This window comes from Leptosomus discolor, chromosome 25 (assembly GCF_034619465.1).
Source record: "Leptosomus discolor isolate bLepDis1 chromosome 25, bLepDis1.hap2, whole genome shotgun sequence".
Classification (NCBI taxonomy): Eukaryota; Metazoa; Chordata; class Aves; order Leptosomiformes; family Leptosomidae; genus Leptosomus; species Leptosomus discolor.
In genome coordinates, this window is record NC_141415.1 from 2,626,545 (window position 1) to 2,632,544 (window position 6,000).

Genomic DNA, 6,000 nt, shown 5'->3' on the forward strand with positions numbered 1-6,000 from the left:
CTCCTCACTGTCCTAGGACACCACTGACTCTCCACGGCCTTCCTTTTGAACCTGCTTTGCTGCAGCTTGGTGTCTTAACCTTGTTGCCCAAATATTCAGGGAGCAGCCAAGTTCCATTTTGCCTCTGAGAAGCTTTTCTCCTTTTCAGCTCTTGGCAGGGCTCATTAGGTGCAACATGGAGACTTGCTGATATTTTTACCTCTGTTTAGGGGTGTTTGCATAAGAATGTCTTTTGGTGCTGTTTTTCATCGAATTGTATAGGAATGACTGGGAGTGGGGGTTGCTTTTGATAACCCTCTCGTTTCTTGACTCACTTCTTGCTACCGTGACAGCATTCACAGGATACAAGCCTGGGCATCAAGGAAGCATGGATATTAGTATTTGCTGAAAGCACATCAGAGAGTGTAATTCTGCATCTGGGAATATTCTTCAGATGCAGTCTTCAGCCACAGTGCCAAGATGTCCCCAGCCAGGCACCACCAGACCATGGGAGCACTTCAGGAAGAAGGCAGGCATCACCTACCTCCCCATCTGAGAGTGGAAACACATGGGTAATACCATGCCATGCTCACCAGTGTCACAATCAAGTCTTGATGTCTTTGGCAAAGAAGGCTACATTGCAGCCTCTGCAGTCCTGCTGCTGGGACTCATTCTCCAAATTCAGGTGCTCAAACCCTTGAGTACTAAAGCAGCCAAGGTCCCTTCTCCCCGATGCTCGGAGAAGCTGTGACACCATCAAGCCACTCCTAGGTGCTCAGCACTGCCTGTAGTCCTAAGTGTTTCAGAGGATCTGCCTGGATGCTTGTTTCCTGTCCTACTTCAGTCTGAGTGAACTGGCTTAGGGAAGACCACTTGGTGAACGGTGATGGGCAGAGCAGAGTTCACACAGCACCTCTGCCAACAGATCGGGGGCAGGGGTGGGGGGTGTCCAGGGAGCTCCTGGAGAAATCTGTGGCAGATGAGGTGCTCCTAGTAGTTCCGGCAGTTCTTGAAAGTCCAGTACTGCTCTGCCCAACACACATGGACAGCTTCTCAGGCATGCCATGAAGCCTAGTAGAGGAAGGAAAGAGGCATAGACCCCATATGACTATACAACCCCACAGGGACCTGCTGAGGAAGGATGAAAAGGACTGGCCAGGATCCAGGTGATGAAGCGCCAGCAGAAGACTGATACGATGTATGAATCTTTCAATCCTGGACAGAAAATACATAAGGAAAGACCAGCATAAGGAGGGCTGCCAAGGGAGGGAGGCAAGCAGTGGTGGGGAAAAGGATATAAACGCTTCTCTTGTGCTGCCTGTAAAGTGTCTCTGAGGTGAGGAAGGCATCCTCCCATACAGTTCGGAGGCCACAACTACAGCCAGATTTTCACATCTTTGACAGTATCTATTTATATTGGGAGAGTTAGGGTTGGCAGAAGACATTTTACCTTCTGGCTGGTGTGAAGGAGGGAATTTCACATGGTATGTAAGTATCTGGGAAGGAGGTGGAACTGTAGGGCAGATGCAGGGAGCAGTCACATTTCATGGTGTTACAGCTGGGGCCATAAAGTCACAGCTGACTGCATATTATGGTCCTGCTGAGGCCATGTCCACAGTGAAGAGCTTTCAGGAGGAAAGGTCAAAGTTCTGGGCAGGCTGAGCATGCTCTGATGCCCTGGAGGGGGTCTTTTATGGAAGCACCCTGTCCTTTCTGGTCCTGTCCCCTTCTGCCAGCAAAGGGAAACCTGAGAGAGGTGGTGGGCTAAGGAAGGACAACCCTAGCTGTACCTATTGCTTTTCTCATTCCACGCCACAGTGGCAGGACAACTGGAGATTAAGTCTTCAGCAGGAGGTGTCAAAGGGACAGCATGGGGGACAACATGAGTGGTCATCTTGTCCCCAGACCTTTCTTCCTTCTTGACTTATTGGGGAGCCACTGTAGCTGGGCCTCTTCCCATAATTTCTGTCTAGGGCACAAGGTGTGAGAGACCCAAGCATGGGGAGGGAAGGTGCCTCGTGCAAGGAGCAAGGAGTACATTTGTAGAGATGCTCTTGGGGAAAAAGGCAACGAACCGACAGGAGTTTGACTGATCAGTGAATAGCTGGGTTGGAGAGGGGATAAAGTGAAGAGTAAGTTGGTGTCTGAAGCAAAGAAGAAGGTGTCAGGAGACACACTGAGCAGACCTTGAGGAGGACAAGTTGGTGGTGGAGATGGGCATGAAGCAAGCCCAAGAGCAGGGATATGGGTGGCTTAGCACATGGGTCAAGTAATGCTTTGTGCTGCCAGCAGGAACGCAAAAGGCCTTGCCAGAGGCAGGGCTGAGGCTCAGCTATGTTGAGGACTGTGGAGGAGAAGGGCATAATACATCAGGGAAGGGAAAACTGGGGGAAGTAGGAAGGTAGCAAGAGTACCTGAGAGGGTCTACCTGCATGGGTGAGAAGACTGTTCTGACTGCTCCACTTGTTCCACTGCACAGTGCAACGCCAAGGCTTAGGCTTTGTCATTGAGTTCACAAGCCAGTAAAACCTACAAAGACTGGAGAAAGAACAGTTGTTTTCTGTCCTGGCATGTTCCTTTATCCCAGTTCCTGGTAGGGATGCTTCAGGACTTGTCACTGTAATGTCTCTCCAGTTAAATTATTTTATTCCAGAGCTGAATTGACCTGTGCTGTTTTGAAAGCAGTTTTAGGGACATTTGCCAAGGCATAATGGCCATGTTTCTTCTAAACTAGACAGTTTTCTGAGTCAACTGCTTGTTGCCCTATGCACTGTCCTGTAGCCATTTGACCAAGAATCTGTATTAGTAGTTATTTCATACCTACAGTTTACATCGGTCCTTTTATCTATGCCATTTCAAGGACCTTTTGGCTGAGTCTCTGTGGCCACCTGACTTTATTTGGTTCACAAGAAAGAGGCATATATTTTAAGATTTTTGAGAAAAGGTATTTTGAGGGATTCATGAGAACTAAAGAAAAATTCTCACTGAATGTTTCTATATGCTGGAGTTTGGTTTCACAGGGATGTCTGATACTGATATTGATCATGTGTATTGGCAAAAACAATACTCACACTTTCCCACCCAGGCGCTTTGCAAAACCCACACTACTCTTCATCTAAGTTGTAAGTTAGTCCATACAATCCTACCCTGATCAGAGGGCCTGGCAGCAGGTCCCACACTTTGGAGAGGGTGTCCAGGACCCCATGAAATGACCATGGTTTGTGCATGTGTCTTAGCCCACAGAACAAAAGACACTTCCTTCCTCAGCTGAAGAAAGCTTTGAGACGGGCCAGCACAAATGCTTTCAAGCACATTGCTCAGGGGCTGGATAACAAGACACCGAACAAGAGGTGGTGGATGGGGAAGTGAGACCACCATCAAACCGTCTCCTCTAATTCAGATGCAATTTTCTCTTGGCTTCTGTAGAGCACAGAGTTGATATGTCTTGTCTCCAAGATCTAAGTGATATTTCACATTTCTGTCATGCTCATAGAAGTTCATTCATCCCAAGAGACAGGTCACATCTGCAATGCTTCATAATCTTCTTATCAACATTGCAGAATGCTAATGACAATAGCGTGTTCACAGCATTTCACAGGGACTGGGCAGGATGTTTATTGTAACAAAAGACAAAAATTAGGAACAGGGCACGTCAGCTGAGTGATTTCTTTATATCCTGACATCCTCAGAGTTTGGGGTGTTATATGACACATCTGCCCTCAAAGACTTGTCCTGACGTACCTTTGACACAGCATGTTGCATGATCCTCTTGCTTCTACTGAACTCCTTCTCTCTCACAGCAGTGTGAGTAGACATACTTGGACTGCACCAAACATCCTAACATCAGGCCACAGCATGTGTTGAGTATGCCTGGACTGCCCAAGTTGAGAGCGATCTTTCCATGATTGTTAGGAATTACAACCATGGGCAGCTTGGCAACTGCCCGAGTAAGAATTTCCTTCATCCTTTCCACAGACCCCAGGTCTTCCAGGTGAAGAGTCCTAGCCCTCCTTTAGTAATGCCACCTTTCAGTAGCTGTGATTATCTTCATCACATTTCCCAGTAACTGCTCTGATTCTCTGGATCTTTGCTGTCAATGAGGAGAGCAGGACAGCATGTATTCCAGATGTGTCCTGTCTTGTTCCCTAGCAGTAATTCCTGATGTTCTGTTCTCCGTGATGACCATCCAGGAGATTTGAGATGATAGTTTTATAGAAGGCTGTACGTAATTAAACAGTTGTTGTAGGACAATTGGAAACTCATTTTCCATAAAGAGAAACCGGTGAATTAGCTGAGATGTAGATATTCACATCGTAGACAACCTCTTATCATGAGACAAATCTCTTCTCCCATGACCGATTTTGCTGCATTATCCTGTGAAAATGGTGCTTTTCCCACCAGCTGTAAGTTAAGGAGTAAATAAATCCTCAGCTCATCACATGTTGTATGCTGCAGCACCGACTGCTTCTGTACTTCTTGACCTAAGCGTTGCTCTGCAGCTTTACTAACACTCAACTGATCATGTACCCAGATGGCTTATGTTCTTCCTTAGCTCATGCCAGCGGGAATGGCAAGAAACAGCAACTGTCCATCAGCAGTCTGATTTCATGGCACTTTAAATTGAGATCCAGGCATGGGTCAGCTCCCCTCCCATCTCAGATAGGGGTGCAACAGAACTAGGAAGGGTTTGGAGAATTACAGCAACGCTGATCAAAGACAGAGAAGGGCATCTGTAGAAGTAGCCATGAGTAGGCTGGGATTCTTCAGTTTGAAAAAGAGAAAATTGATGGGGATACAGTCAAGGTCTTCCAGACCAAGTGGCTGACAGAGGGTGGACAAGAACTAACAAGTATTGGGGCATCAAATCAAGCCATCTGGTGCCATTTAAAAACAAAACAACACATTGGATGCCATTCTTCACACAACCAAGATGTCCCTGCCCCTGTCCAACCCAGCAGCTGTGGGTCTGCAGGCTGCACCGTGTCACAGAAGCCAATTTTTTGCATGCAGTTTAAGAAGAAACTATGTAGATTTGTGGAAGAAAAAAACCCACTGTCACTAAAACCATCAACACTACCTAGGGCTGGGGAAGTCCCTAAGCTGCAAATTCTTGGCATCTAGGAAATTTTTCAGGAGAAGAGTCTCTACGTGCACATTCCATTCTTGTACTTTTCCCAAGGAATCTGCTTTTGCCCAGTGTGGCTGCTGGGCATGACTCAGATTTGAAAATCCCAACAGAAAATTGCAAAAATTGGGTAACAGATCAAATGAATAATCAAATTACAAAGATGGCAAAAATGAAAGCAAGGGATATGTCAAAGGATCAGAAATATGCAAAACTTGGAAAGAAGAAGGGCAGAAGGGAACTTAATGAAACTCCTCTGGAAATGCCCACTGCTCCCTAACAGCAGCCAAGTAGCTGGTAGGGGCTCTCTAGCGTAGTCTTGTCTGGAGAGGCAACAGGATCAGGGTCCAGTAGCTGGATCCATAATCACCTGCGGTGGTGGCTAGTAGCCACATGCAGCCACTTGTCCCATGGCCAAAGGCTTACCCAGAGCAGGGGGACACTGATGAGGTACCCAATGGCCCTGTGGGCCATCAGGTGAGAATGACAGAGATAAAAGTGAGAAGTATCAGCAGGCATCTCTAGAGGACCTGAAGGATAGCTTGCAGTCTTGAAGTACATGTTCACGAGGGCCTGTCTCTCACCACAAAAAGAAGCTGTGTGTGGGGTGCTATGAACTGCACTGTGAGCACACCCACCTGCACCACTCTATTGGGGATTTTCCAACCTAGATCCCAGTCTAGAACTGACAACCCAAAATCCTGGATTTCAACCTTCCTTTGTTAGTGAAAGGTCCCGACACTCTATGTCTGTGCAGCAATCCAGGACAAGGAGACGGAGGCATCCGATGTTTTTCTGACCCAGTTTGAAGTGAGCCATCTTGATGATACCTGCCCAGATAAAACGGTGTGTTGGGCCATCCAGGAAGGCTGATGAGACTGAATTTGAACAACGAA